Genomic DNA, 11,079 nt, shown 5'->3' with positions numbered 1-11,079 from the left:
TGGCCCAGGGCGCGATCCTGGAGACCCGGAATCGAATCCCACGTCAGGCTCCCGGTGCATGGAGCCTGCTTCTCCCTCTGCCTGTGTCTCTGCCTCTCTCTCTCTCTCTCTCTCTCTGTGTGTGTGTGTGTGTGTGTGTGTGTGTGTGTGAGAGACTGTCATAAAAAATTAAAAAAAAAAAACCAGAGACCTAAAAGCAGGTCACCGCAAGTCCTAGGGCCCCAGGGCTGTTCAGAATCTGAACGGAACCGAAGGCCTTGGTTCTCAACACTGTGCTGAGGAAAGGGAGGAGGTGGGGTGGGTCCTTACTGGTCAACTCGTTCAGAGCCAGGCAGAGGGTGCCATGCAGACCCCGAGGCGCCCCAGCTCACCAGCCACCTTGTTGCTGGGGGCTAATCTTAGTTGGAAATTTTAAAGGGGTGCAGTAGGGAATGAAGCTCTGCAAGAAGCCCAGATACTCAGGAGATGTACAGTCTTGCGGCAGAAGAAGAAAGAAGAAAGAAGGAAGCAGCAGCAAGAAAGCTGATACCCTAGGCATTTAATGGAGCAGCTTCCAGGGAACTCAAGTAAACAAGGTTTTGCAAGAAGAGGCTCGGTTGCCGAGGATGCTGGGGATGGCCTCTGTCCCTTCAATGAAAAGCGCAGCCGTCTAAGAGCAAGCCACCTCTTTGCACAGGAAGATAAGAAAAATAGCACAAAGGCAAGAGTACAAATGCAGAAAGGCAAGAGCCTCCATCGCAGGGGCCATGACCATGAGGGGGCCAGGGTGACCTGGCCTGTGGAGGAAAACAAACACCAGCAAAATGAGTTTCCAGGAGACGCGCCAAAGCATTTAGATAGTCATCTCTCCAAATCTGGCAAGGGAACACCTTTTCCAGAAAGTTCATGCTGATCCTTGCCCTGCGCACCCGCTGACTTAGCTCCTACGTGTGCAGCAGCAGCCTCCCAGCGGACCGGGGCCCCCACCAGCTCGGCCGTGACTCCTTTGTCCCAGATGCAGTGCTTGGCCGAGAGCGCTCCTCAGGGTGTGGCCAGAGGGGCTGGAAATGCTTTAAGGCCTTTAGACCTGCTTAAATCCTCTTTGGAGTGAAATGGAAGCCGATCATGAGCTAACCTGGAGAATAGAGAGTTGTCCACGCTTAAAGTGAAAATCGGGTTTGGTCCAGGGATACAATTTTGACATTCTGGCTCAGTTCATAGCTTAGTTTTAAAATATTTGTTTCCATCTGGGGGTTGGCAAAATTGTGCGTAGTAAACCCCTGCTGATGTTTTCCCTTCTAAAAGAAGAAATAGGAGACAGACTGGAAGGTTAACCATGACACATTTGTTACAAACATTAAAATAATTTGCACAGCGTTATTGAGATGTAATTTACATAACGTATAGAGAAAAGCCAGCGTGTCACAAGAGCACGACCCAGTGTAACCCCGCACCCAGAGCAAGTGACGGAACATTGCCAGCGCCCCATAGGCTCTGACCCAGACTTTGGAAGGTCTCGGCGCCCGGCCTAGTATAGGAGCCGCTTTGGTGGCAGACTGTGTATACGCGAGGCTGTGTTTACTTAACTGAAGGCTGTCTTCACTATGGGTGAAGGGCTTGCCAAGCCCAGCCTCCTTGGCTCTGAACATGCTCCCTTGGGTCTTGGATTCCTAAGAGCTGGTGTAGTGGACACTGTGGTGTGCTGCACAGACCTTCACCCACGCTCACCCCTACCTGGGGCAACCTGCACCCAATGTCTCGTCAGGGCAGGTGATAAAGGCCAAGCTGTCATGGTCCAAGTCAGGAGCAGTCTAAAGGACCATCTTAGGGGATCCCTGGGTAGCGCAGCGGTTTAGCGCCTGCCTTTGGCCCAGGGCACGATCCTGGAGACCCGGGATCGAATCCCACGTCGGGCTCCCGGTGCATGGAGCCTGCTTCTCCCTCTGCCTGTGTCTCTGCCTCTCTCTCTCTCTCTCTCTCCCTCTGTGTGACTATCATAAATAAATAAATAAAAATTAAAAAAAGAAAAATAAAATCTTTAAAAAAAAGGACCATCTTAGCTCAGGGCTCCCCATGGGGACAGCCAAAACTGTCATCAGGCCATCAGCATCACAGCTACCCCCCGAAACCCCTGGCCAGTCCCAACATCCTCCTCATGTTTCCAGCCCAGGCCTTAGGGCTCTCCCCAGTGAGCATCCTATGCTCTGGACTCCCCCTGAGCCTGCTTCCTGAGCACCTGGCCTGCAGCCGCGGGCTCCCTTAGCCTTCCAGCCCTCGTTTCGGATGTCGGATGACGGTGCTGAGTGCCAGCTCTGTCCTGGGCAAGGCCCCTGGTGCTGGCAATTATAAAGAAAATGGTCACATGCCACTTTGCTGATTACAGAGCTCTTCCATGCACACTATCTGCATGCTCTCTGCTCATCCATGCACTCGTTCCGTCAGCCCATCAGTGAGGTGCCTGCCCCACGCCAGGAGTGACGATACAGTAAAGAGCAAGGCCTTCCCCTCCCTCTGAGAGCTCACGGTCCAGTGCAGAAGGCAGATGGCAAAGCAGAATTCTCCGGATGCCGTGAGCTACAACAGGACAAGCCACAAAGTGGGGAGAAGAGTGGCAGCTAGAGAGGCGAGGCTTCCAGGGAGGTGAGGCTGCCTGTCGCCAGAGGCCCCCAGCTGCACACAGCATCAGTGAGACTACAGAGTTCAAAGACGAGCCACACTGCCACGTCCCAACAGCCACATAGGCCGCTCGCCCACCGAGGCGCTCTGAGGTTCTCATGGGCTTAACCCAGGGTGGCGGGAGTCACAGAGGCCCAGTGGGCTCTGGCTTTCCCCAGTGCCACCTCCCCAGGGCTTCCACCCCACACTCACTCACACTGCTGGTTGGGGCCCAGGGAGCCCAGCAGGGAAAGAAGAGGGGAGTATAGGGAAGGAGGGAGTTTGGAGGCAATGAGTGGTGGGTGGTAGGATTCCAAACAAAAGAATAGCATGATCTTGGCAGGTTGCCCCAGGTCCCACTTCAAGCACTGGATTAACTGAATCCTTCTTTGCTACTTTCCAAAGTCAACAGGATTTGTCGAGTTTTGTATCTCCAATAGAGGAAGAGCCTTGAGAGAACAAGACAAGAAGAAAAATACATGTAAAGCGAGATGTTTTCACTGATCTGAATTTGGGGCATATTGACAGTTGAAAAAAGACTTAAATGCTTAATCATGAGGTCAGGCACATTCCTTTAGAACATCACTGCTTAGAACAATGAACATCAGATTATGCTTTTAGATGTTACAGAGATGAAAAAAAAAAAAATAAAAAAAATAAAAAAAATAAAAAAAAAAAAAAAAAAAATAGATGTTACAGAGATGAAAATATACCTTGCCTATTTATCAAATTAATCACCCTAAAATCTAAAGACGAATGGGATTCCTAGGGCAGTATTCAGCCAGTAATTTAATACCTAAGTTTTTCTGATCAATAAACCATTGGCCTGTTAGAATATTTAAGTCATGCTTAGAGTCATTCAGGAAAAAAAAAATCTATCAACTTAAGTTCTTTGAAAGCATGTCTTTAATTTAAGATGTCATCTTTCATTTATGCACTGCCTTTTATATTATTATAAAACACCACTAAAAATTTTCATAGAGCTATTGAAGGGGCGCCTGGCTGGCTCAGACAGTAGAGCATGTGACTCTTGATCTCGGGGATCTCAGGGTTGTAAGTTCGAGCCCTATGTCAGGTGTAGAGATTACCTAAAAATCTTTTAAAGTTTTTTAAAAAATATTTAATATATTTTTGAATCAGAAATGTCATAATTTATTATGTCTTTTAGCCAACAAGTATTTGAGTGCTAATACTATGTGCCACCGCATCATACAACTCTAGGGGGCACCACTCCTGTTGTGATGTCAGGAAATGGTCCAGGTCTGTGTGAGGCTCTTGGGATACTGTAATGGACAGCATGTGTGTGTCCTGCCCAAATTCATATGTTGAAAACTTAACCCCCCAGTGTGACAGTATTTGGAGATGAGACCTTTGGGAGGTCACAAGGATGGGGCCCCCGTGATGGAATTAGTGCCCTTAAGGAAGAGTAAAAGTCCAGAGCACCCTCTCTCTGTCCCTGCCATGTGAGGATACCAGAAGACAACTGTCTACCGGCCAGGAAGAGAATTTCACTGGGACCCAACCATGCTGACTTCCCAGCCTTCACAACTGTGGGAAATACATGTTTGTTTAAGACACGCCTGGAGACTGGGGAATAGCAGACTGAACTAAGGCAAATGCCACAGTGATAAGGCACAGTCCTTGTGGCCAGTGAGCACACAGCAGAGTGTGGGACTGGCCTCCCACACAGACAGAGGAGAGCCTCCCAGTGCAGAGAGGAGTAGGCCTCTTTAGAGGCCAGAGGAGAGCCCCAGCCTCACCCTCCATGAGATCAAGGAAGTGTCGAGTGTGACTCTTGGAACATTAAAGCCACAGAGAGTCCTCAAAGTTTCTCCAGCCAAGACGTCCAGAGATTTGCCCAGGCCAACCCAAGTGGCTTTCAAACTAGAGTCACGATTTACTGCTTGTCCAAATGTAGCAGGCTTACAGTCAAGGGTTAAAGGTTATGCAAGTCATTGGTGCCTTTAAAAAAGAAACAGAAAAACCCACTCACCTCATAATAAAATATATTTGAGACCACGTAATGATAAGAATCATTTGGCAGGTTGAAGGGGAAAAAATTCAAGTGTGCCGTTGTAGAATTCTCTCCCATAAAAATGATCTGACTTGGTGTGCTTGGCTGGGGGCAAGCAGAGTTACAAAGAACTCCATGTGGCGTCACGGCCTGAGCCAGGCCTGCTTAATGCAAACGGTGCATGCTCTGCTGTAACAGGTGTCCACCGTGGCACCTCGGACCCAGACACACAGCGAGAGCCCCACTATAGCTAATTCGTGGTGGTGGCTTCCAATGTGGGCCAGTGACTGTTGTGCAAAATCTGCGGAGGGCAAGTCGGAAAGCACGCTGCTGTAGGAGCTGCCGCCCCTTGCGGTGGACCCTTTCTCCCAACACTGAGCAGGAAAACGGGCAGGAAGGCTTCCTGCACGCGGAGCTTTTCCCCGGTGATAAGAGCTGCATCATCAGATGCCCTATGGAAGCATAGAGAGGAGCATCCATTCTGGAAGAAGCTTCTGGAAGACCTTAGGGAGGCCACGCGTAGTACACAGTAAGGGAGACATCCCACTCTTTGAGCATCTTTGTTTTCAAAGTCGTTGTTAAAGGTTGTCCTAGGACAAAAAGCAGGGCAGTAAACAGTAGTACTAGCTAGCTGTCTGCCGAGCGTCTGCTGTCCCCAGGCAGCAGGTGCACGTCCCCAGGTGTGTGTGTGATCCCAGGAGCCGTGGTCCCCTGTCTCCTTCAGTCCTCACAGGGTCCTCCGGGGAGAAGCAGCAGTGTGGGTCCATCTCACAGATGGGAAAGCTGAGGTTCAGAGAGGCTGCTGAAGTGCCCCGCGTCGCAGGACTTATATGTCCCAACTGGCAATCGCCGGTGGCTCTGGACTGGTGCGGGGCACACTACAGGGGCCCCCAATCAGCCTTTGATGACTCAGCCCCATGGGCTCCAGACGTGCGTGGCAGGGACAGGCGCCAGGGAGGGTGAGAAGCACCCCAGGGGCCAGGCTACCTGGAGTTGAGGAGAAACATTATGAGAAGACAATTCATAATCAGAAAAACCCCGGGGTCTGAGAAGCCTGCTTCCTCATCTTTCTTGGGGAAATTGAGACGACTTTTTTAAAATTACCCAACAAATTAGTTCATTTTAATGTCAGAATGCACCGAGGGGGGAGGGGTTTCTAAGGTGAAAGACGAATAAGTGTAATTGCTTCTTTTTTCAAGATCACAATATTACTTTGTTCATTATGAAATAATGAAGCATTATTTAATCCCATTATGAAATAAATGAGATTGAGTAAATAGCACATCTGCATTCATGCAGTGATATAAAGTCACGAAATGTTTATCCCACTGACATTTAAAAATAGCAGCTCAATTTTTCTTAGTAATGAAATTGTAGGTGTTTTCATTACAAAAATATATTTTATAAGAAATACAAATATGGCATTGTTAAATTAACTGCTGGGGAACCTCTCTGGCTGAACGCCTTCCTAGATGGTTGGGTTTTGAAATGTGGACTCACTTCCTCAAAATGAGGCTGATCTGTGGGCACTGATCAATATCAAACAAAATCATCAGTGAAATGCAAAAGGAAAAAAAGTCAATAGGAGTGAAGAAGGGGAAGTCCACGAAGCCCTATTTCAGTATGTACACCTGCCCTCTTGTGGTCTTCATCTGTATGGTCGCCTACCGTGTACTTTTTAAGACTATTAGAAATGGGGTATCCCAACCAGTATCCTAAGTGGCTGTGTGTACGCCTTATCACAGAGCCCTGGCCCCAAATAGTTCCGATTCTTTTCAACAAGCATGTACTAGGCATCTCCTCTGCTAGGGACTGAAGCCCTCCAGGTACACTCCCATTTGGTGACAGCAATATTGGAATAAAATCTGTTTCACTATGTATCTTGCTCCAGCCACTAGGACTGCATCACAAATGATCCCAAAACATAATGATGCAAAACAACCATTCTGTGAGTCAGGAATTCGGACAGGGGATGATTAGTCGGGGGCGTCACGTGGGAGATTTAAAGACCATGGGCTGGAAACATTTGAAGGCTCATTCACTCTCTGGGGGTTGAGGCTGGCTGGAGGCTGGGGACCTGAGCACGTGGCTCTTCACGGGGGCCAGTTTGGGCTTCTTCCAAGGGCGAGTGTCTCCGAGAGAGAGAATCACAGGCAGAAGCTCTGTTTTTATGACCCAGCCTTAGAGTCAGATATGGTCACCTCCACCATATTCTATTGATCACAAGGGTCCAGCCCTGATTCAGGATGTTGGGGAATCAAACCAGGGCATGAATACAGGGAGGTGTAGATCATTGGGATCCATCTTAAAAATTAACTGCATACATTTTAATAATAAAACTATACTGTGTTCTATTTTTCTGTAAAATGTGAGTCTTCACCTTTTGCACCTGGCCCTAGCATGCTCTCCATCTGAATGCAGGCCAGCATGTAGGACTGAAGTCCACTCTCCTTCCTGCTTGAGGGTTTGGGCGAATGATCAAGGGAGATGTCCCAAATAGAGTGAATCATCCCAGGGAAAAGGTAAGATCTTCCAGGATCTAGCTCTGGAAGGAAAAAGGGAGGGCAGAGGAGCGACACAGGCACAGATGGGTAGGAGGTGGTCAGCCTTGGGAGAGGGTGTGGGGGAGAATGAGGACTGCTCTCTTCTCTCCAGAGAAGTCTCCCTGCCAGACCCCCATCTACCCCCATCTCCACCTGCATTTTAAGAGATTCCATCAAGGACATCTGGCAGAAATACGAATGACTAATAAACATTAAAGGAAAAAAAAAAACTCAATTTCACTAGTAACCCTGGAAATAGACATTGAGGCCACGATCAGATACCCTGAAGGGATTTTTTTTAGGTAGGAAGAGTGGGGTCATAATGCATACTCAATGAGTGGAACCTCTTTTAATCTGAAAATGTACTGCTGCCTATAATTATCTGAGTGTAACTCAAGTCTCAATTCGGATTTTCCATTTTTAAAAATATAAGTGTTTTTGGTTCTGAAAAAAATAGCCTCATGTTCAGGAATACCAAACACTAGTATCAGATCACTACCCACAAAGCTATCTCAGGGAACAGCTGTGTAGACAGAAGCCGTCAAGGTGCAACAGTCGACCATAGGATGGAGAACTCACCCTTGATCTGAAACATTCTGCAATGTGGTCAGAAAGGAGATGACCAAGGGCAGGGGTAGGGAGTGTGAGGATCCTAAAAACATGGCCTTGGGCCTGGGCCTCAACCAACAGGTGAACAGGATGCATGACATCCTCTATGGGGTGTACGCGGGAGAGCCTTCTAGGTGGAGGGAACAGTGTGAGCCAAGGGCCGGTGGTGTCAGCCAGAGCCATATGCTTGGGAAATGACAGGTACCAGTGTCCTGGCTGGTGGCATGTGGAGGCTGGCACTGAGTGGTTTAAGGGCTGTGACAGAGAAGCTGAGCTCATCCCACTGATGTGAGTCCTCAGTGTTTTTCAGCAACGGCGCCAGCATTTGGGTAAATTTAAGAAGAATCACACTGTGCACAGCAGCCATCGAGGAGCAAGAGGATGAGCCAAAAGCTGACAGCAGGAAGCTGAGAGTCAGGGGTGTCTGGGGCAGTGGAGGTGGGAACCCAAAGAAGGAAGTTATGCAGAGGTAAGAGGCAGGGAGGCATTGGACTTGGTAACGGGATAGACGGTGATGTCTTTAGCTGAACATGGAACGTGAGCAGGGGAGGAGTCAGTCCAGGACAGACCTGCTGAATGTACGTGCTCCTGAGACCACCAGGGCCCAACTCTGGCTCTACGTAGGGGCACGCATCTCCTTAACCCATTTCTCTTCCCAGCCGCGATGGGTGCTCCAAGAGGGACACGACTCGCTGCATCTCGGGGCCTCAGAAAGGTTTGGCAAGTTGTGCTGAATACACGGTTGTGTACAGAAGACCGGCCAACAAAACGCATGCAAGAAAGAGGAGAGGGATGAGGATGGGAGGGAAGGGGGGTGGGGGGAGGGCACGCTGGGGATCACCATTTGAAATGGTTAGAAATAAAGGGAAGCCAGCACCGGTGGTGGGGAAGGACAGAAGGGAGGGGCAAGAGAACCAGCCCAGCTAATGTACTGTCCCCAGCCACTCCCGTATCAACAGACACAGCGACAGTGGGGCGATGAGCCCCTCAGACATGGGTCCTGGTCGAAAAGCTTGTGCTGATCTGCTCAGCCTGGAATGGGTCAGAACTGGTTCTGTCCATTTACACGCAGAATCTGCTCTCTGTAGACCATCTACGAGAATCTTCCAGCTGGTGTCCCCCAAGCCATTTTCTTACTAGACACAGAATCACACACCCGCTTTGTTGTCTCATCTTTCTATATCATATTTACAGAGAGGAAGTTTGCTAAACATCATTAATTGCCTTGAAGAATTCAGTAAGTGGAAAGACCTAATGAGGGGACTACTTTTTATTAATGGTAGTAACGAGGGACATCTGTTTAGGAGTCAACAGCCCTCCAGACGAAAGCCAAGATGTGGAGGCCTCTGGCACTTGATTGAATTTTATATCTACGAATGCAATTTATGGTACTATGTATTTGCCTGTGATATACTGATATAAAGTAGAATTTATCCGAATTGCAGAACCTAAATAAATGGCAGTGTTCAAAACATGGAAAACAAAACCAGAAACGTTTGCTTGACTTGGAAGCCTCGCGTGATGATCCTGTTCTGAGCAACAGCATCTGTTAAACAATTAACTAATTGTGTCGCTGATCCATTTGAATTTGTCGTTGTTGTAAAACTCATATAGCAATAGAAAATTTTGAAAACGGGAAAGACGATCTCCCCGAATCCTGCCCCCGTCACGAAGGCCTGATAGCAATTGCCAGGCTCGGCGCTTGGCCCTAAGCTGATAGTTTTTTGGTGGTAAACACAGTGTACTTTGTATCCTGCTTTTTTTTTTTTTTTTCACTTCAACGTTATCTGATTCTTTTTTTATGAGCAATGAAATTTGATACGAGGCGGCTGCTCACACGGGTTTTTTGAGAGACCATTGTTGGAAGGATTGGCGAGCATTTTCTAAGCCTCATCGACTTCAGGGAATCAGGAAATTAAACTTTTTATTTATTGGTCTTTGACTTTCCCATAAATGGACACAGTTTCACCGTGTTTGACTGCATTGTAAAAGCAGACACTGCCTGAACAAAGGCATGCCGGTGAGTAATTAGGCATTAGGTGGAGGCAGGGCGGTGCTTTATGGGGCCATTAGTACCCACTCAGCTGCCTTTAAGGTTCCAGCCAGTTCCTTGGACATTAGTTACCATTAGCTTCTTTGATTTCCAAATACTGGGCTTTGGGTGGGGGCAGGGGGCCCGAATGTTTAAAAAACGATAAGCTGGCCTTTGTACAGTCTTTTAAGGGAAAGGATAAAGGATGTTTGTTACATACGTGCTTTTCAAAAAAAAAATTTTTTTTTTCTGAATCTGATTGATGTTGTATAGCACCTGAGCGCTTGGGCACTTAGCGTATAGACGGAGCAGTCCTCCCTGCAGAGCCTGCCCAAGCAGCCCCCCACTCTCCCACCCAGCAGATGAGGGGGTGAGCACCCCCCCCACCTCCGCAAGGTTTGCGGCATCCCTGAGAGGCTATGTTCTTACCCCATGTTCCACAGTCAGCCCACCGGGCTTATGAGTCCCCACCCGCATTCGGGAGGAAACGTGGTTTTTGCTGTGGGCGACGTTTCCTTGTGAAATGCATTTCTTCATATATTTGGTTCAGAGCAAAAATTGTTACCCTCTCTACCTGTGATCACAGCTATTACATCAATAACTCAAGGGAATCCATCTTCAGAGGGGAAAAGTTGGCGAGTTCTTTTCCACAAACGTGGCCTCAGAAAGATGTTGTCATCTTGACTCACCTGCCGTAGCTTTGTAAAGCAAAATGATCGCTGCCACTTCTAGCATGGAAAAAAAGGTCCATTTTGTTAAAAATCGTAAGTTTTAAAAAAGAAAAAGGAACCAACTAGTTTTAGTGGTTGGCTGTCTGGAAACACTCCCTCGTTGATTGGCACCGTACATCATGAGGATCAGATGGTGAACTAAGCCCTGCACCAAGGTCAAGGTGAAAGAGGTGGATGTCAGCCTGTCCCCAAGGTGCTGCCACCTGGGAGGGGAAGCAGATACTTCAGGTACCAGTGGTCTCAGGGCTGTAAGGGAGCTTGGAGGAGAAAGAAGAAATGTTACTCCCCGCTGGGGACCAGGGTGGATGGCCAGGTCCTCCCTTCACAAGGCAGGACGTGAGGTCAAGGCCACATCAGACCCATCGCCAACCCAGTATTTTCTGGTTCTCCAGGAACTAGTGCAATCCACTGTTGTTGCAGGAGAATTGTAACTAGGGACCCAGTTTAGTGAAGAATTAATGGCAAAGAATCTTGACGAGAGGGGGGCACCACCCCAGGAAAAGGAGATGGATTCCC

At 48.3% G+C, this 11,079-nt stretch overlaps 1 long non-coding RNA gene across 1 annotated transcript; it reads right to left on the bottom strand.

The window, feature by feature from the left end:
• Nucleotides 1-1,235: 1,235 nt before the first annotated feature.
• Nucleotides 1,236-8,551, bottom strand: LOC144300765 (uncharacterized). Its single transcript, XR_013367545.1, has 3 exons — nt 7,029-8,551; nt 4,628-5,635; nt 1,236-3,083 (listed from the first exon to the last, which is right to left on the bottom strand). It is a non-coding gene; the product is annotated as an uncharacterized LOC144300765 (long non-coding RNA).
• Nucleotides 8,552-11,079: the final 2,528 nt, after the last annotated feature.

This window comes from Canis aureus, chromosome 29 (genome assembly GCF_053574225.1).
Source record: "Canis aureus isolate CA01 chromosome 29, VMU_Caureus_v.1.0, whole genome shotgun sequence".
In the NCBI taxonomy this organism is placed as follows: domain Eukaryota; kingdom Metazoa; phylum Chordata; class Mammalia; order Carnivora; family Canidae; genus Canis; species Canis aureus.
This window is presented reverse-complemented; position numbering and strand designations above follow the sequence as displayed.